This window comes from Dromiciops gliroides, chromosome 6 (genome assembly GCF_019393635.1).
Source record: "Dromiciops gliroides isolate mDroGli1 chromosome 6, mDroGli1.pri, whole genome shotgun sequence".
NCBI lineage: Eukaryota > Metazoa > Chordata > Mammalia > Microbiotheria > Microbiotheriidae > Dromiciops > Dromiciops gliroides.
The window spans coordinates 126,988,513-127,009,027 of NC_057866.1; the positions used below are offsets into that span (position 1 = coordinate 126,988,513).

General features: G+C 40.5%; 1 protein-coding gene across 7 annotated transcripts in view; it reads left to right on the plus strand.

Moving 5' to 3' along the window:
- Positions 1 to 20,515, plus strand: part of CRACD (capping protein inhibiting regulator of actin dynamics) — a 312,769-nt gene that overhangs the window by 226,425 nt on the left and 65,829 nt on the right. For all 7 annotated transcript variants that reach the window (XM_043970772.1, XM_043970773.1, XM_043970779.1 and 4 more), the window contains exon 3: positions 1,596 to 1,767. The gene's annotated coding sequence lies outside the window, so the exon portion shown is untranslated. The remainder of the gene's footprint in view (positions 1 to 1,595; positions 1,768 to 20,515) is intronic.

The window sequence follows — 20,515 nt, forward strand, 5'->3', positions numbered from 1 at the left end:
AAGTTATTGGCTATATACGGTATGATCCTATTGGATTGTTCAAAGTGCCAGAAACCAAATAGCACATAAAATCTTAAAACAGCCTGACTATAAAGTAGTAGTAAAACCTAAAGGAGCCACACCTTCTGAATCCCAGGCTTCTGTCAGAGGATTTGAAAGTGAAAGGAGATATTAGAGATCATCTCATTTAATCTGTTCAAACTGAGGGTCTAGGGGCAGCTAGGTGGCACAGTGGATAGAGCACCAGCCCTGGATTCAGAAGGACCTGAGTTCAAATCTGGCCTCAGACACTTAACAATTACTAGCTGTGTGACCCTGGGCAAGTCACTTAACCCCAATTGCCTCACAAAAAAAAAAAAAGTTAAAAAAAATTGATGTCAAACTGAGGGTCTGGTTCTACCTCCACCTCACCTCTATTCACATAGACACTACTCTACTTCAAATCCTCATCATCTTTTTTTTTCCTCATCATCTTTTTTAATAATGATAGCCTACCAATTGGGCTCCCCTGCCTCAATTCATTATCCTCTCCCAATCCATCTCTCACACACAACTGTCAAAATTATATTTTTTAAAGTGCAGGACCAACTGTAATCCAACCAATTAGTCTGAAATGATCTTTTTTAAAATATTTTTTAAGAACAAGTTTACAGGGGGCAGCTAGGTGGTGCAGTGGGTAAAGCACCAGCCCTGGATTCAGAAGGACCTGAGTACAAATCAGGCCTCAGACACTTGACAGTTACTATCTGTGTGACCTTGGGCAAGTCACTTAACCCTCATTGCCCCACAAAACCAAAACAAACAAACAACACAACACAACACAATACAAACAAACAAAAACAAGTTTACAGACTCCAGGTTGAGCACTCTTGATCTAAAGGAAATGCAAGGGGTCTCCCAGCCCAGCCAGTCTCAAGAATATGTGGAGAAAGAAAGGTTAAGGAAAAACTGCTTAGGGGCTTTTCAGGGCAGATTTTAAATAGAGGCAGGAGAAATGAACTGTCAAAAGTGTGGTCACAGAGAGTGTTAGGGAAATGACTTACAGCAAACTTCAGAAAAACTTTGTCTCTGACAAAGACTTTGACTCTGACAAAGACAAAGATTTAGGAATAGAATAATCTTTCCTGCTCCCCTGCCCCTCCTCCCCCTATGCCCCAGTTTGGCTCACACATCCTTTTTCAGCCTCTTTTGCCCAAACTGGACACTCTGCCACCTGCTTTATTCTTGAAGGCTGTGCCACTCCTTTGCATGGAATGTATGAATGGAGTGCCCACTGGGCATGAAGTGATTAAACCTTTTCTCTTTCCCTTCAAATGTTCAGCCAGTCTGAAACCCAGCCCTGGACTGGGGCAGCCTGGAGGATGGCTGTTTTGCGTGTTCTTGACTTTGCTTTGTCATGGCTTAGGCGGTGTCCGTCTGGGTATTTATATTCTGAGCACGGGGCTTACTCCCTCGCCTGCTGGCTCCTCAAGGTTGATGACTGCCCTTTGCCCTCAGATTTCCCTGACCAATGGAAGCTCTGCTATCATTTGCTCTTGGGCCCCATGGGAGCTGCACTGTTAAGCTGCATTGTGTGTTTGTCTTGTAATCCACAGACAAGAAGAAGACGGGCAAATTCCAGCCCTTCAAGAAGTTGTTTGGCAGAAGAAAAAAGAAAGAAGCTCCCTTGTCCCGGGAGGTTTCTGTGGCAAAACAGAATTCCACATTCCCCAATGCCTGCAATGGTGCCTTCTCTTCAGATGAGGAGATCCTGGATGATTCTCTAAGGTAATGACATCTACTGACTTTCTTTTTGGTCTCTATGGTGCTGGCATGAGAGAGGTCATCCCATGTGTGTCAGGGGTGGTTTCATTTTTAAGGGAAAGTGTGGCAGGACTTAGACCAAAACAGGTGGCTCTGGACCCATCTATCTTCTGAATCCAATTTCCCTGGGTGTGATATAGGGAAAAGCCACCTTTTGGGGATCAAGGAAGGAGGGACACACAGGTGAAAGGAGAAGCTCTCATAGTGTAGGCAGTCTCTCCGTTTCCCTCTCCTCCTCTGAAAGAAGGATTCTATTAGTTTTGACTCTGCAGAAGTTACTGAAGAGAGGCCTCCTGGAGTCCTTCCCATCATTTACTCATGAGGGAGGAAGGTGAAGGTAAGGAGCCCAGCTTTGTAGCGACCAGTCCAGGAAATTGGTACTGCCAGTCCAAGGGCACTTACCTTCTAGCTCTTACTGAATTTGTTCGGGACCAAATTTGTACCCTCTATGGACGCTAAGAATTTCTGAAGGCACCATTGTAGGTGTTCTCTGAAACCTTCAACCTTGGCTTCGTGGCTTGCATTTGTTTATTTGTTTATGTATTTATTTACCTAGAATTATGTGTGCAATGAATCTGCCTATGATAATATCAAAAAACCAAGTGTCAGGAATTATTTTCTCAACCAAGTATCCTGAATAGAAGTATTTCTTTAGGATTTCTTAGATTCTAACACTGACAGCACATACATTCTGATACTAACTGTAAGAAGTCTTATAGAACTTTGTATTTGTAGGTTGCCTTGCACGATACTTTGCACATAGTGGGCATTCAGTAATTATTTGATCAATGAATTAACAAGATATTCTCTGGGATGAGTGGCTCTCTTTTATACTTTGTGTAAGGGTAAATTTATCTTAAAGGACATGGTACCATATTCTGGACAAAGGCAGCCTTCTATGAGAAAATACTATTTAGATTACAGGGAGAAAAGCTCTTTTTTAATGTAAAAATGTTATTAATATCTTTTGTTGTTACCTTTATACCCAAATATATCTGTCTCCCCAAAATGTATCAACCAAATCTGACAATATGTACTGTCCCATACCCATAATTCCCCACTTCTGAAAGGAAAAGAAGGACATATTTCCTGGAAATGTAGCACTTAAAATTCTGAAAAATGCACATTAAGGACTACCTGTTGTGTGCCATATTGACTTTTTCCCCCTGTACTTACTCTTTATATTTCCCATTTCCTTTCTCCTTCATATTTTGAGAAAAGTTAAATCAGTTAATGGAACCAGTTAGAGCAATAAACTAGTAGTTGAAAAGCCAGTATTGATATCTGTCTATGTTGTAGTCCATATTGCCACCTTCTAGTGGATTCAACTCTAGACTGAGAATTATGGAATCTGGTTCCCTAGACCTAAATAATGCTTTGCATATAATTAGTAGCTACTAAATGACTGAATGACTGAATGACTGAATGACTAGAGTACTTTTTTCCACTTCTGGGATCAATATTTGAAGAGGGAAGTTAACAAACCAAAATATATCCAAAAGAGGGTGGCCAAGATTATAAAGGGCCTGGAAATGTCGTTTGAGAAATAGCAAAGCAGAGGTTCTTAATATGTGGTCTGTGAACTTGTTTCTTTTTAAAGTATTTTGATAACTATTTCAGTATAATTTATTTCCTTTATAATACCATGTGTTTTATTTTATGCATTTGCAAACATTATTCTGGGGGGCAGCTAGTTGGTGCAGTGGATAAAGCACTGGCCCTGGATTCAGGAGGACCTAAGTTCAAATCTGGCCTCAAACACTTGACACCCTGAGCAAGTAGTCACCCTGAGCAAGTCACTTAACCCTCATTTCCCTGCAAAAACAAAAAACAGAAACAAAAAACCCATTATTCTGAGACTGGGTCCATAGGCTTCAAAAGACTGCCCAAGGAATTCATGAGACAAAAAAGATTAAGAACCCTTGAGTCAAAGAAAATGGGAACATTTACCCCAGAGAAGAGAATGTTTAGGAAGGATAGAATTGTTTTCTTGAGGACAGATATTTAAAGAATTGCCATGTGGCAGAAGGAGGTGGCTTATTCCACTCCAAAAGGCAGAATTAGAACATCTATACACATAGCATTGGGCTAGGTGTTATACAGTATATCATACAAAGATGCCACCTTTAATCTCAAGGCCTTTATAATCTTCCTGGGATGGGTAGAGCTACACAAAGGAAACAGTTGCCTAATAGCATAAGACAGCTTATAACTTTACTTTCATGTAGGCAGTAAGTGCCTACATGAAGAGAGGGAAAGAGAGGGAAAGAAAGAAAAAGAGAGAAAGAAGAGAAGAGAGAGCTCTCTGGGGACTGGAGCTGTCAAGAAAGGCATCATGGAGCACTTAGGACACTAAAAGATACCTATTTTGATAAGCAGAAAGGAGGGAGATGATGTTTCAGGCAGAGCAGCATACAAAAAGGTTAAAAAAAAAAAAAAAGAATGAACTTGGAGACTACCATGCCTGGTATGGAGAGCTTATGTTGGGAGTCATGGAAGGTTGCTGTCCTCCTTGAGAGACTGAGGTCAGGAGAGTGAGGGAATAGTTTTAATGAGGAATAGGTAGGCAGGGCAGGCTTTGAAGGGGTACAAGAGTAGGTTTAATGAGAGCACCAGCTGCCTTGGGGGTAGAACCAGAAGGAAGTACCAGGGAGAGATGAAGGAAGGTGGAGGTGGATGAGCACTAGAGGCAAATTTCACCTCTTCCACAATATTGCCCAAGGCTGGCCCTGGAGGACAGTTGCTGTAATTTTACTTTCCATCTATAGAATGAGCCCATTCTCCCTGCCCCCCTTTTAGGAAACTGAAAGTATCTTATAGAGTTTGCCTGGTTCATCCTCCTACCTTCCTCTCATGCCAGAGGGTGGTGGGATTTTCTTCACTTCTCAAATAGGAGTGCCTGAAAAAGAAGACAAGGTGAAGTAACAATAAAAGGTTCTCTTTGCCATCATCAACCCAAGTGCTTTCTCCTTCGCTAATAGGACTTCTCAGATTTGGCATCACCAAAAATGAAAAAGGGCCATTTTTATTAGATTTTCTATCCATACCCAGAAGACTCAAGGACACAGAGAAATTGCAGAAGGGAACAGAAAAGAAACAAGAATGATTAAATGAATGGGACTTGGGAACCAAAAACCAATTTAATGGATTTAGGCTGTTTAGTTTGGAGAAAAGAAAGAAGATAAGTGATTTACTGTTTTCAAATATAGAACATCAGTGCAATGGAAATCAAAATGGATTGGGTTGGACATCCCATTTCTGCTATTCATGACCTCTGTGAGCTTTGGCAGGTCACCTAAGGCCTCAGTTTCTTCATCTGTAAAATGAAGAGTTTTGATTAGTTGACCTCTAAAAGTCCTTCCAGTTCTAATACTATGGTCTTGTCTGCTGCTACCTAACCTTGGACATTTCAATTAACCTTAGTTCCCTCATCTGTATAATAGAGAGGTAACTGATGGAAAGGAGCTAACATTCAGAAGAGAAATGTAGAGTATGAAAGCACTGTAGAAATGCAGGGTTGCATTTTTTCCCTTTGTAAAGAGAACATGAACCAATAGTCCTCCCCCTCCAGAATACAGAAGAGATAATAACAAAAGTGATTCATGTTAGAGTCAACAACTCTCTCACTCCTAGGATAATTGAGGTCACTTAGGAAGACTGTGGATAGAATCTCAGACCCCGGATCTCTTTAAAAATGGGTTAAACTACAATTTATCTTGAGTAAATGAATCCTGCCTGAAATTTGAAGGCTGAAGCAGATGATCCCACCATGTTGCCCCCAGCTGAAATATTCCATGGTTTCATGATCCTGGTTTCCTTTCAGGTAGATGAAATCCATAAAGGATATTCTGTAATTCCTATGATTATCTACTATAAATTGACAGCTGCAGGCACAGCAGGTAGAGCACTGAATTTGAAATCAGGAAGATCTGAGTTCAAACCTGGCCTCAGACACGTGACCCTGAGCAAGTCACTTAACCTTTGTTTACCTCAGTTTCCTCAACTGTTAAATGGAGATAATAATAGTATCTATTTTACAGAGTTGTTGTGAGGATCAAATGACATAATATTTGCAAAAAGTGCTTAGCACAGTGCCTGGCACATAGTAGGCACAATATAAATGCTTATCCCCTTCCCCTTTAATTTCTCTGACTTCTGGTCTTTCTCCATCTATTCAGGGCTATACCTTTCCATCGAATATAAAAGCCAGGAGCTGGACTCCAAGTCATCCCACCAAATATAATCTCATGCCAGTCCCCTCAAGCAGCTCCACTTGGGTTGGTGAGCTGCTTTAATTTGCTATTTAGCATTTCACATAAATGAGAATAGCTTATCTGTCACGGAGAGAAACTGCTGATCAATCGCTATTGCTCTCGTTGTCATAGAAACAGTACAAAATGCAACTATAATTATATTTCTTCATTTCTAAAGTGAATCCCTAATCATGGCTATAGTAATTACCCAATATGTATTTCCCCCAAATTACATGGTACTTGTCCAGAGTTGACAATGGATAAGGAGGAGGGGAGATACAGAAGAGTGTCAAACTGTGCAGCTGTGCTGAACCCAGCAGGTCCCTGCTTCCCATGAGGGAGCCACTCTCCAGGGGCTGAACTGTAGGAGCACATGCTTTTCTGCTGGGTCTGGGAAGGAAATGGCCTTGGGCTCCTAGACGAGTGTCATTTCCCCATGTAAGCTTGGACAAATGATATCTCCACTCTGGCTTCAGTTTCTTCATCTGCGGCAGGAGATTTGGACAAGATAACGTCCAAGGTCCCTTTCAGCTCCAAATCTTGAGACTCCCTAAGGGTCAAGGGGCTTCTGGGAGTGGATGGGGGTGAATAGTGCCTGCACATCTGTTCTGCGTGAAACTCTCTCCAGTTCTCCACCCAGGACTCGTGCCAGCGCTAGGTACAGAGAGCAGCAGCCCCACCTCACCCTCATTATCTATTTTACTTAGTATTTCCTAAGGGCAGGATGCCAGGGAAGTGCATTGGAATCATAGATCTAAATCTGGAACAGACCTTAGAAGCCATCAGATAATAGTAACTGTTAATGTTTTAATAGTAATTTAAAGGTTAAAGAGCAGTTCACACAAATATCTCATCTGGTCCTCACAACAACCCCGATAGGCAGATGCTATTATTATTCCAGTTGTCTCCCAACCTACCAATTCCTCCCCCTACACACACACACACACACACACACTCAAAAAAAACATTGAAAAAAGGGGGGGAAATCTTTGTAATAAATATCCATAGACAAGCAAAACAAATTCCCACATTGATTTTGTCTAAAAAAGTTGTCACCTTGAGTCTTTCATGGCTCTTTCTTTGTTAGGAGATGGATAGCATGCTTCCTCATTCATCTTCTTGAATGATGTTTAGTCATTACATTGCTCATAATTCTTAAGGCATTCAAATGTTGTCATTGTATGAATTGTTCTCTGTGTTCTGCTTACTTAGCTCTGGATCAGTAGTACAAATCTTTGCAAGTTTCTCTGAGACCATCCCATTAGTCATTTCTTATGGTATAATAATATTCTATTATATTCATGTACCATAATTTGTTCATCCATTCCCCAGTTGATGGGCACCCCCCTCCCTTAGTTTCCAGTTCTTTGCCACTACAAGGAGAGCTACTATGAATATTTTTATACGTACAGGTCCTTTTCCTCTTTTTTAAATCTCTTTGGGAGTATAGGCTTACCAGTGGCATCGCCAAGTAAAAAGATAGTCATACTTTAGTAACTCTGGGGGCACAGTTCCAAATTGCTTTTGTCTATCTTTATTCCCTCAATTTATTTTTCTTAGCTTATTGCTAGAGCTGCATTTCTAACACTGTCAAAAAATAATGATAATTTCATTCTTGCTTTACCAATTCTTATGGTTTAAATTATTTAATTTCTAATGCATGTTTAATCCTTTCTTTAAAGGCCTTTATTGAATATGATTTTGTTGCACTGTGGCAAAGGATATACTTAAAAGTTTTGTTTTTATATATACTTTTGAAGGCTTTATGCCCTAACAATTGATAATTTTTTTGTAAAAGTACTATGCAGAGCTGAGAAATATCTCTACTCTTTGATGTTCCCATTCTGTAATCACTAGAGATCTATTCTAACTTCTATAAAATTCAAATCCTTAACTTTTTTCTTATTTATCTTTTTGTTAGATCTATCTAGGTCTAAAAGAGGTACATTGGGTTCCCTCAATATCATGGTTTTGCTGCCTATTTCTGTCATTTGATTACCTTTTTACCTTTAGGTATTTAGATATTTTGCTATCCAATGTAAGTATCTTAATTATCGATATCAATTCATTATCTGTAGTGCCTTTAAGCACAATATAGTTTTCCTGCTTATTTCCTTTGTGTCCATTTTTACTATTGCCTTCTTTGGAATTCCTACTCCAATTATTTTGAGTTTACCTGAAGCATAATAGATTTTGTTCCAGCCCTTTATTTAAACTATGAATTTTTATGTTTCAAGTGTTTATCTTGTAAACAAGATATTGTTGGATTCTGTTTTCTAATCTGTTGTGATATCATCTTACATTCTATGAATGAGTTTATCCTATTCTCATTCATGGTTATGATTATTGTGTATTTCATTCCATTCTAACCTCTTATCCCTTTTCCTTTTATTTTTTTAATCTCTTTGCCCCATTTACAAAGAAGGTGGTAAAAAAAAAAAGTGTGTTTATCACTAGTGATCTACAATTGAATCAGTTTGTTTCTACTCTGCTGCACCTCATCTCATTTCCTCCCCCTATCCTGAATCACAGGCTTTTACTTTTACTTTCCTTTTTTCCTTTCCAATCACATTCCACCTCTGACATTAAAGGACTCTCTATGTCCCAGTCTATTTCCCTTATATTTCTGTATCATATTCTTTGTGTGTATGTGTTCAGTCCTCCTTTGTTTGGTAAGGTTAATGAGATACCCATTCCTTCTACCCTTTCCTTTATGTTTATATATTATTAATACATGCTCTCTACTTCCTTCCTTCTTCCTTCCCTAAGACATTCCCTATTCCTTCCTTTTTTTTTTCTTAAGTTCATTGAAATAGAACAAAACCATCCCTGGATTCTTTGTGATATTTAACTCACTCTATGACTCTTGAAGAAATTAGGAATCTGAATTCAAGTTTTGAAAACTTTAAAATAGTCTTGATGCCTTTTTCTTCTACCCCTTTTAGAACATAAGCACTTCATAACCATCCAAATACTCAAACGCATTGACATTTCTAATTTTCTTTACTGCTGGGTTTGCATTTCAAAGTTTCTCCTCAATTCTGATCATTTCATCAGAAATTATTGCAAGTCCTCAGTCTCATTAAAGAGCCATTCTCTCCTCCCTCCTTAGGACTATATTCAGTTTTGCAAAGTAAGGTCTTTTCTTGATTGTAAGCCTGTATCTTTTGTCTTTCAGAATATGGTATTTTGTGATCTCCATTTCGTTATAATAGCTGCCTAGTCTTGGGTGATCATGACTATTAGTCTTTGGTGTTTATTTCTGCCAGTTTTCAGCATTTTTCCCTTAACCTAAAAGCTCTGGATTTTGGCTATGAATCCTTTTTGGCTATGAATGCATTTTGTAGTTTCTTTTAGTAGATAACCAGTGGATTCTTCATGTTTTCAATTTGCCCTCTGGTTCTAATTAATCGGGGAAATTTTCATTTATGATTTCTTGAAATATCTTGACTAGGGTTTTTGTTGTTCTTGTTGTTCATAATAATCAGGTATAAAAATATTTATATCATAGTACAATAAGGTGAATATCTATCCAGTTTCCCTCTAATCTTACAAAGTGAAAACCTCACTCTAACTTACCTCTATAATCGAATTAATCTTAGACTATTGCTCCTTGACCTGTTTTCCATAATAGTTGTTTTTATAGTATATACTTTAAATTTTCTTCTGTGATTTTTCCCAATATTTTATTTTATTTTAATATTTCATATCTCATGGAGTCACTGTTTTTTGTTTGGGCCCATTCTCATTTTCAGGGAGTCTGTTTTTTTGTGTAAGATTTATGACCATCTTTTCTAAGCTATTAATTCTCCTTTGCATTCTTTCCTGAAGAGTTCTAATTTCATTCAAAGTTATATTTTGCATCTTTTTCTTCATCAAAGTACTCTTAGGCTTTGTGATCAAGCCATTCTTTTCTCTCAGACTCCAACTGAACTTTTTTGTGAAGTGTCCCTCTTCTTCTGGGTAAATGTGTTGGGTTTCTCTCAATCCCTAGTATTTTTTCATTGTGTTTGACATTTTCTTCTGTTGGTTGGGGTGGATGGGCACTGCTTAGTCCTAGATGTGGTGCCTAAGACTAGGCCTCAGCCCCTGCAGGAATCCCAGGCTTCTGGTTTTCCACTTGGTTCCTTCTCCTTTTTCTTCTCCTTTTAGAGTCCCAAACCCAAAGTTGATTCCATTCCTTGTGGTAAGCATAACAGTAGCCAGCTAGATGATGCTAATTGTGCTGCTAACCAGCCTCTTGCAATAACTCAGGTGCTTTGCATTTTAGAAAATCTGGCCCTTTCTCTTGAGGTGTGTCAGCTATTGACTACTTAGGTGTTGGGCTGCCTGTGCTTTGATCTGGTCCAATCTTCTGCTCTAGCTCAAATAGTCTGCCTGTCTCTGGGGATTTTTTTTTTTTTTTTGCAGGGCAATGAGGGTTAAGTGCCTTGCCCAGGGTCACACAGCTAGTGTCAAGTGTCTGAGGCCAGGTTTGAACTCAGATCCTGGTGCTTTATGCACTGTACCACCTAGCTGCCCCCTCTGGGGAAATTTTAAAAGTTCTTATAGTATCATAAGATTTTGAACTGGATGGGACCTTAGAGATTATCTAGGTCAAGTCTCTTATTTTATAGGCCTAGAAATAAAAAGTGACTGGCCTGAGGTCCCACAGGCCAGGATTTGAATACAGGTTTTCTGATGTCTAATTCAGGATCTTTCTGTTACACTGTACTGACATTTCAAGTTCATTTTAATTCCACTTCCTCAATAAGATATTCATCGTGATTAAGATGCTGCTACTATCAACAGACTTTAAGAGGTCGACATTTATGTTATGTGAGTATATTTAGTACAAAAATGCTTATGCCAGGGGCAGCTCGGTGGTGCAATGGATCAAGCACTGGCCTTGGATTCAGGAGAACCTGAGTTCAAATTCAGCCTCAGACACTTGACACTTAACTAGCTGTGTGACCCTGGGCAAGTCACTTAACCTTCATTGCCCTGCCCCCCCCCCAAATGCTTATGTCACAAGAGAATATGATGAACATCCACTTCCTCTGGAATCTTATAGAGTGAAACCTTGCTCCATTCTGTGTCTCGAATCTTATTAGGTGTTATTCTTTGTTAGAGGCCTTCCCTCTGAGACGACTCCCAATATATCCTGGACATCTTGTTTGCATACGGTTGTTCCGTAGTTCGCATGCTATCTCTCCCATTAGACTGGGATCTTTGATCATTGGGATCAGGGATGGTCTCTGCTTCTCCTTGTGGCCCCAGCACTTATCACAGTGCCCAGCACAAAGTAGACACTTAATAAATGCTTATTGACTTGACATGCCTTGATATATATGCTGGCCATATTAAACAGAGTGATCACACATCTGCTTCGTGTATTCTTCAGTCTGGACAAACTTGCCATCTTGACATGACACTCTAGTTCGTCTCCTTGCCTTCGCACGGGTTGTCCTCCATTATTAGAATGCACCCTCCCCTTGTATCTCCCTCTTAGAATCCTGCTTGAGGCCCTTCCTTGTCCCTATAGCTACTACTTTGTCCCCCTTCCCCCACCCCATAACCTTGTATTCAGTTTGCATGTTTTTTACACTTGTCTATGCTTTGTCTTCTCTTGAGGTCAAGAACTGTTTCCCCTTTGTCTTTGTAGGCATGATGCCTGTTATTCACTGATTGAAACCCCGGGGTGGGCCTTTTCAAGCACACAAAATGTTATTTGTAAAGAAGGATCTTAGAACTTCCAAGTAGGACCCTGGTGGTCCATTCCTGGGGTCAGCATGGAGGAAAGGGAAACAGAGAGGGGAGGAGTAACTTGGAGTAAAAGGGAAGAGGAGACAGAGTGGGGATCTACAGCAGTTGCCTCTTGGAGTGTCCCAGCCTGCCCACCCAATCCACAGCCAAGTAAGGAGACAGTTGTTATCCTGGGTGACTATTGTGTAGCCTATTCCATTAGCTTATTCCTAAATGGATTCTTCTGAATCTCTAGCAAAATACCAGAGCCAGAAGGACCATCTAGTCCTTTGTTTTACATATAAAGAGGCTCAGTCCCAGAGAAGGGATGTGATTTCATTCAAGGTCATGCAGCCATTTAAATGGTAGACGTTGGTTTGGTTCATCGTGTGACCTCTCTACCTAGCCCAGGTATTCTCTGGAGCAAATACACTCCCCATTATAGTGACCTGTGTGTTTCCCAGCCTTCTAAGGGATCATAAGCCTGGAGGTGTGAGCAGGGCTAGGGGAGAAACCTAGGGCGATGATGCGCTGAAGCCAGTTTCTAAAAGCTGACCCCATGATCATTGGGTTAGAGGGGACATCTGGGTGTGGTGGGACTGCTTATTGATTCGTCATACTTGATTTGATGCTAGTGTTGATTTTTCATGCTGCACAGCTCATATTTCCTCACAAGGACCACGGAGTTCTTCCTTTGTTGATGTTTTTGCTCCTGCAAAGCCTGAGCTCCTCCCCACAGAAATATATCTCTCTTCTTTGGTTACTAGAGATAGGGTGATGTAATGGCTTATTGTGTTGCCCATTTAATACCAGCCAGTACCTTGGGAGAGATCAGAGACCACCCCCCCCCCAAACCCAGCCTTTCAGCCACATGCATCTGCACTCACCAGCTGTAAAAGAGTGGTCATGCCTTTCAAAACCCAGCTCTGTACACACCAAGTATGTACAAAAACTCAGAGGAAAACACCAGCTCCCCTTTGACAACTAAGCTTTGAGTCTGCTTCTAAAAGAAGTCAGGACATTTTCCATTCCGTTGTTATGAGGTTTATAACTGTCGGTGATTGCACAGGCTCAGCTGGCCCATCGGTCATTAATGGGATCTTCTCATCATGTGATGACAATGGCTATTGTTTGTTCTCCTGGCTTCTCTTTTGTCAAGGAATTTCAGAGCACCATGTAGATAAATTGGGTTTGTCTCTGTCCTTCCATAATGGAGTTTAAGGCCAATCTTGGTGAGTTGATAGAGATGCTCACTAGAGAGAATGGAGAACTACAAACTAATACTAAATGCACTCGGGAGGGGGAATGAAAATATGGGGGAGGGGAGTAAATGGAGTGACCAAATGTGAAATGGATCCAAAAGTCCACAGATCACAGTCTTACTTGAAAAAGACTTGGATTGACTACTGGGAGCCCAGACATTAAGCTTTGCATCTTTCTAGAAGAACTGAAGGGCAGCTAGGTAGCACAATGGATAGAGTGCTGGGCCTGGAATGAGAAAGACTCACCTTTCTGAGTTCAAATCTGGCCTCAGACACTTACTAGCCATGTGACCTTGGGCAAGTAACTTAACTTTGCCTCAGTTTCCTCATCTGTAAAATGTGATGGAGAGGGAAATGGCAAACCACTCCAGCATCTTTGTCAGGAAAACCCCAAATGGGGTACAAAGAGTTGAACATGACTGAAAACAACTAACAGCAGCAGCAGAATTGAAGTGCACCAGTATGGATCCTAGGATCTTAGAGCTTAAAGAAAGATGTTTGGAGAATATCTACCTCAACCCCCTTATTTGATAGATGAGAAAACTGAAGCCTGGTGGGAATGAATGGGGGAGGGGAGAGAGGAAGAACTGACTTGCCTGAGGTCACATAGCTAATAGGTGTCAGAGCAGGGATTCCTGTGCCCATGTCCTGGGAGAAGATCATACCTCAGTGCTCCATGACATGTGCCCTCCCTCCACTAATGTAGGCTGTAGCCACTGTCCCTTAGTAAACTGCTTTCCTGGGTTTCTATGACCTAAAAAAATCATCACCTTTTAGTGATAAGGCTTTCTGAACCCGAGCAGACTGATTTTCAGATGACAGACATTTAGTTTGTTCCCAGGCTTGTCCTTGGAGCCTTTCCAATGTGGTTGGACATTCTCCTGGTCTCCCAGAACCCAGGGGCATCTGAGGTATCAGGTAGACTTTAATGAAAAGTAACAATCATAATACTGATGACAAAAATCAAAATTTACATTTGGATAGAAACGTACAGTTTACAGACCACTCCCACAGATTCTTGTTTGTCCTCACAGCGAGTCTCTGAGGCAAATAAGGGTTGTTATCCCCATTTCAAGGAAGAGCAAACAGAGACTCAGAGGGTACATGACTTACCTAGAGTTACATAACTGGAACTGTAACTTGCCCCTGGCTTCTTAACTCTACCTTTCCCCCAAAAGCCTGACTCCTTCCAGAATAGACAAAATGACTTAAGCTCTTTTCCAATTTTCTAATTCTGAGCTTACCCAAGGAAACATCATCTTTCTAACTTCTTTCTGGTTTTAGTTTGGTCACCTTAGTCCCCAGCTCAAATCCAGTTGTGATAGTAAGGAGATCTAACATGTTCTGCTTTCAGTTTTGTGAAGAGCTTTACAAATATCTCATTACCTTGCAACAACCCTGGGAGGTAGATGCTACTATTATCCCCATATTACAGATCAGCCAGAAGCTAAGTGTATGGGCCTGGATTTGATCTCAGGTCTTCCTGACTTCAGGTCCAGTGTTCTATCCATTGTGTCAATTATTGACCTGACTTAACTTAGCAAAATAAAATACCATAAAGTCTCAGTGAAAGAAGGGTCAGGGCAGGAGCAGAGGATACAGATAATGAATTTGGTTTTAGATTATTAATAAGGGGCAGGTAGCTGGTATAGTACATAAAGCACTGACCCTGGAGTCAGGAGGACCTGAGTTCAAATTTCACCTCAGACACTTACTAGCGGTGTGATCCTGGGCAAGTCACTTAACCCCTAATTGCCTTAAACATCCAGGGCCATCTTTAGTCATCCTGATGTATATCTTGCCAATGGACCCAAATGGCTCTACATGAGAGAGTGAAGTTGGTGACCTTGCACAGCCCTCCCTCACTTAAATCCAATTCACTGCAAGTCATGACATCACCCTGATGTCCTCTTCAAGAATGAAGGACAGGGGCGGCTAGGTGGTGCAGTGGATAGAGCACTGGCCCTGGAGTCAGGAGTACTTGAGTTCAGGTCCGGCCTCAGACACTTAACACTTACTAGCTGTGTGACCCTGGGCAAGTCACTTAACCCCAATTGCCTCACTTAAAAAAAAAAAGAATGAAGGACAAATAACAAGGTGGTGCAGTAGATAGCCTGAAGTCAGGAGGGCCTGAGTTCACATTTGAACTCAGACACTTACTACCTGTGTGACCCTGGGCAGATAACCCGGATTGCCTCAAAAAAAAAATTAAAAGTAAAATAAAATGTAGACTACTATTGAATTTAAGGTGAAAATGCAAGCACTGAGTAGAACTGTCCAGAAATTATCTTGATAGGCAATTGAAACTTTGGAAAGGGATCAGTGTTGGAGATAGATGGATGGATGGATGGATGAGTAGGTAGATAGACAGATAGATAGATGGATAATAGATAGACAGATTTTGGTGATTTTTTTTTTTTGGTGAGGCAACTGAGGTTAAGTGACTTGCCCAGGGTCACACAGCTAGTAAGTGTTAAGTGTCTGAGGCCAGATTTGAACTCAGGTACTCCTGAATCCAGGGCTGGTACTTTATCCACTGTACCATCTAGCTGCCCCTGATTTATTTTTCAATAAAAGAGCTAGTTGAAATTTTACAAGTTGATAACCACAGTTCCTATGAAGCTCTGACATTGAAGAGATCAGAGGAGGAGGGCATCAGAGACAAGATGACCCCAAAAAAGAGGCTCTTTGGGGAAATTGGAAGTATTAGGCAAGACCTTGGAATCTCTCTTCCCTTCAGACTTTGCATAAGGTACCTTTTGTGGAAGCCATTCTCATGGCCTCTAACAGAAGAGGAAGGAAGCAGAAATGAGAAGGAAGAAGTCTTATTCCTGTACTTGTTCTCATGGAGATGGTGCCTTATGATAGGAGAGGTCATTGAGTCCTTAGAAACATCTGTTTGCAGTCTGCCTCAAAGGCCATATTCATTATTCCTTTTCATTTCCCACCTGCCTGTTCTCCACCGGACTCTTAAGGAACCTCTTCATTCTGCAAGTTCACATAAGCACCTTCTGCCCCTGGGGCCCTACACTCTCTCTGATTAGACAACATAGAGAGCTCTTCCCAAAATTTAAATTTAGGGAAGGCTTCCAAGCCAGACATCTCTTCATTTCCCATCTGGCTACAGTCCTTTGGATTTCTCTGTCATGGCCCCAGACCCCTTAATCCCCACCCCTTGCTTTCAAGCTTACTTTTTGGGTTTTCTTTAATACTCTTTTATTTTTCTCCCAATTACACATAAAGATAGTTTTCAACATCCATTTTTATAAGACTCTGAGCTCCAGATTTTTCTCCTCCTCTCCCCTTCCCCCTCCCAAGGCCAGCAAGTAATCTGATACAGGTTAAACATTACAATCATCTTAAACATATTTGCACATTAGTCATGTTGTGAAAGAAAAATCAGAACAAAAGGGAAAAACCACGAGAAAGAAAAACACAACAAAAAAAGTGAAACTAGTATGCTTCGATCTTCATTCAGACTCCATAGTTCTTTTTCTTGGTGTGGAGAGCATTTTCCATCCCAAGTCTTGAATCATTATATTTATAAGAGCTAAGTCTATCACAGTTGGTCATTATACAACGTTGCCATTACTATGTACAATATCTCTTGGTTCTGCTCACTTCACTCAGCATCAGTTCATGGAAGTCCAGGTTTCTCTGAAATCTGCCTGCTTATCATTTCTTACAGCACAATAGTATTCCATTGCATTCATTTGCCACAACTTTTTCAGCCATTCCCTAACTAATGGCCATCTCCTCAATTTCCAATTCTTTGCCACTACAAAAAGATCAGCTACAGATATTTTTGTATATGTGGGTCCTTTTCCCTTTTTTATGATCTCTTTGGGATATAGACCTAATAGTGGTATTACTGGGTCAAAGGGTATGAAAAGTTTAATAGCCTTTTAAGAATAGTTCCCAAAAAACAAAAACAAAAAAGAATAGTTCCAAATTGCTCTCCAAAATGCTTGGATCACAACTCCACCAACAATGTATTAGTGTTTCAATTTTCCTAAATCTTCTCCAATATTTATCATTTTCCTTTTTTTGTCATATTAGCCAATCTGAGACATAGAAGGTTGTACTTCAGAGTAGTTTTAATTTGCATTTCTCTAATCAATAGTGATTGAGAACATTTTTTTTAATATGGCTATAAATTCAAGCTTACTTTTGTATATTGTCTTCCCCCATTAGATTATAAGCTCCTTGAGAGCAGGGATTTCTTTCTTTTTCATATTTGCATTCCTAGCCCTTAGCACAGTGCCAGGGACAGAGAAGGCACTTAAATGTTTATTAACTGACTGACTTGTGGGTGTCTGGATCTTAGATGTGACTCAGAAATTTATCTATGTTATTCCTTAGAGACCAGGGATCTAAGTGCACTCCATTCCTTATGACCTCCACTTCTAGTCTGACATCTAAGAGTCTGGCTTTCTCTAGGCATACTTAATACCATGCTTTGGGTCTTGTGTAAATATAAACTTGAATCATTGTTATGACTATGCAGAGAATCCTCCTGGTAGGTATTTAAGATCCATGGCCTTTTGTAGGTCTCTCTGAATCTCTCTCCACTTACCAGGAGGTGGCTTTGTGTTCTTAGCATCGGAAGGAAGGCCGCCACATACTATATACTCCTATAAAATGAAGGTCATATGGGAAGGCAGCAGGAATCAGAGCAAGGCCCCTGGGTTTTGGTGAACTGCTAACCAAAGGAAAACCTGACTAGCTTGATAATCCATCGTGTATGATCTTTATTCATCCAGAATAAAGAAGCTTGGATGATCTCTGCACAGGTAACATTATAGTAAGCTATGCCCCCCCCACCCCCCTCAATCCTGCCTCAGTCTACTAATTATCACTTTCAGAACTATGGCTATACCAAGTTTTGCATTCAAATAAAGCTTCAGACTGAAACTCTAACTCATGGACTAACTCATGGAGTTTAAATTCCAGCATTGATTTGAAAAGTAATAAATTACATGCATAATAGAGAGATCTGTCAATAGAAAACACTTTCCCAGAAACTATGTCAGTTTATCTTCACAACAGCTCTGTAGGTTAGTACATAAATTATTACCCTTATTTTAAAAATAAAAATATCAAAGCTCTGGCTTCTTGAGAGGCTCAGTTCAAATCCAAAGTACCAGAAGCCTTTCCCAGTCACCCTTAGCTGCTGATACAGACTTTCCCTTTCTGACTAAGGTCACATGGCTAGTAAGTTGAGAGCCAAGTCCAGTGTTCTTTACACTATTCCATGTTGCCTTATTTAGAGTGATGTTGCAGTGATTTCTTTGGTATGGGAAACTTCTTGTGAAGAAAAAGCTCTCTACCAATGCAGATCTGCACCCTCTCTATAAACTGGAGTGTTAGAGAATTGACTGGGATCCTAAGAGTGACTAAGCAGGATCACAGGACAAGTGCATATTAGAAGTGAGACTTAAACCCAGGTCTTTGTGCTTTATGATTGTTCAGTCATTTGAGTTGTGTTGGACTCTTCATGACTCCTTTTGGGGTTTTCTTGACAGAGATACTGGAATGGCTTCCTATTTCCTTCTCCAGGTCATTTTACAGATGAGGAAAATAAAGCATCCAAGTTAAGTGACTGTCTCGGGGTCACACAGCTGGTATGTGTCTGAGGCCACATTTGAACTCAGGTCTTCTTGACTCCTGGCCCAGCACTCTATCCACTGTACCACCTGGCTGTTCAAACTTATTAGAAAATCTGATAAGAAATTAGCAGGGCAGCTAGGTGGCACAGTGGATAAAGCACCAGCCCTGGATTCAGGAGGACCAGAGTTAAAATATGGCCTCAGACACTTGACACTAGCTGTGTGACCTTGGGCAAGTCACTTAACCCTCATTGCCCCACCAAAAAAAAAAAAAGAAAGAAAGAAAAGAAATTAGTGATACTTAATTTCCCTGTGCAGTTGATTCTTTAGAAGAGAGAGATGCATATTTCCCCAAGCTTTCTGATATAACCAACTGCCATTCTCCTGTATTTCTTCTCTCCCATAGATCTACACTAGAACAAAACAATAAATAGCCAGAGAAAGCGAAATACCTGCATTTTCAGGTATTTGCAAATTGAAAAGTGAGCCTCAGGGGGCAGCTAGGTGGTGCAGCAGATAAAGTAGTAGCCCTGGATTCAGGAGTACCTGAGTTCAAATCCAACCTCAGACACTTGATACTTACTAGCTGTGTGACTCTGGGCAAGTCACTTAACTCCCATTGCCCTGCAAAAAAAAAAAAAAAAAAAGGTGAGCCTCAAGGGCTTTACCCCATAAACTCCCTAGAGTCTCAGTTTCCTTATCTGGTAGTTTAACGAAATAAGGATTTCTTAACATTATTTGTATTTTTAATCTTTTTGGCCATTGGGTGAAATCTATGGAACCCTTTTCAGAATAATGGTTTGTTTGTTTGTTTGTTTTTGGCGGGGCAATGGGGGTTAAGTGACTTGCCCAGGGTCACACAGCTAGTAAGTGTCAAGTGTCCGAGGCCGGATTTGAACTCAGGTCCGCCTGAATCCAGGGCCGGTGCTTATCCACTGCGCCACCTAGCCGCCCCCCAGAATAATGTTTTTAAATGCATAAAATAAAATATATAAGATTACCATATTGACATATAGTTATCAAAATATATTTTTTTAATCTTGGGCCCCAGGTTAATAACCCCTGAATTAGATTTTCTAAATTCCCATGATCATATGGTGTTTAGCTCATACACGATATTCAATAGATATTAAAAAGTTAATTAGGGGGTAGAACAGTTAATTAGTAGGTAATAACAATACTTAGGATCTGTGGAATATTTGGCTACTTAAGCATACTTCTGCCAGGCAGCTGTGGTGGAGTCTAATAAATAACACTCTCCATCTGGTCACAATTTAAAACCACATTCTCCTTAGATGCCATTTAAATTTATGAAAAGAAAGGCTGTTGGGATGTGAATCATAATCAGAACCCATTTCCTCCACTATTTTATCTAGAAATGTCTGCAGAGGATAGAGAGAGTGGAGTAGTTGCTTTCTCTCTCAAAGGCGGAATGCCTCGAGGATTTCCAGGCTGAAAGGCACTTGGGGGTCAGCCAAAAGTAGGCCCTCTCTTGGAAAAGTGTGACTGGAACAATACTTCTAGGGTCCTGTAGATTGGGATAGCTTTTGCCATGACTATACCCCATGCAGGTTAGGCTGGTTTTTCCTGAAAAGGTATTGAAATTGTCCTCAGGCCTGCATTTGACTCATGGAACTACAATCTGGGCTTTTGAGGTAGCCTTCCTGGTTGTCTGGGTATGAAAAAGGGCCAGGGGTACAAGGAGCTCTAGCTGTTCCTCCAGGCTTCAGATCAAGGACCACCGTGGACAACTGAATCAAGGCCCTATTCTTGTTGAGTATTCTTTCCACGCTGTGGCAAGTAAAGTTCCTTTTAATAAATGGAAGATGTTCCATAAGCATCTCATTTTGTTCTAATCTATAAG